This window comes from Dipodomys ordii, unplaced genomic scaffold (assembly GCF_000151885.1).
Source record: "Dipodomys ordii isolate 6190 unplaced genomic scaffold, Dord_2.0 Scaffold197, whole genome shotgun sequence".
Lineage (NCBI taxonomy): Eukaryota > Metazoa > Chordata > Mammalia > Rodentia > Heteromyidae > Dipodomys > Dipodomys ordii.
This window is the reverse complement of record NW_012267413.1, coordinates 2,697,767-2,698,445: the sequence shown is the minus strand read 5'-3', so window position 1 is coordinate 2,698,445 and position 679 is coordinate 2,697,767.

Below are 679 nucleotides of genomic sequence, written 5' to 3'. Positions count from 1 at the left end.
TCTTTGTTGCTTTGTATGTCCCTCCCCCACAGTATAACCCCTGCTTTCATTGTATTTGATGTCGGTATAATTTGTGGAGGGGAAGGGGAAAAACATGTCGTTTAAATAGGGATACAGGCCGATCCATTGCAACAATGAGATGTACAAATCCTTATGTCGAAAACGAACTTTACAACTTTGGTGCTGGGGGAGGGGGAGCGGGGAGGATTGGGTGGGGGCAGGGGGAGGATGGGAAGGGATGGGAAGGGAAAACAAAGGAGGAGGCTACAATGCCTGATAAGAAATGTACTCATTATCTTGCCCATGTAATTGTAACTCCTCTGTACAGTATTTTCACAATAAAAAAAGATACATAAAAAAGTTATCCCATTTATGCATGTTCTAGGTAGAGGGAACCCATATGAGCTGAGAGTGAAACTTGGTTTTAACAAGTAACTCATTTTTATGAAAGCTCTAACCAGAAGACTGACTAGTTATGAGTTAGAATGGTTCAGGCTGTTTCTTCTTAAAATATCCTTTTAGGGGCTGGGAAGGTGGCTCAGTGGTAGAGTCCTTGCCTTGCATGTCTGAGGCCCTAGGTTCAATTCCTCAGCACCACATAAGCAGAAGAAGCCCGAAGTGGCACTGTTGCTCAAGTGGTAGAGCGCTAGCTCTGAGCTGAAGAGCTGAGGGATATCAG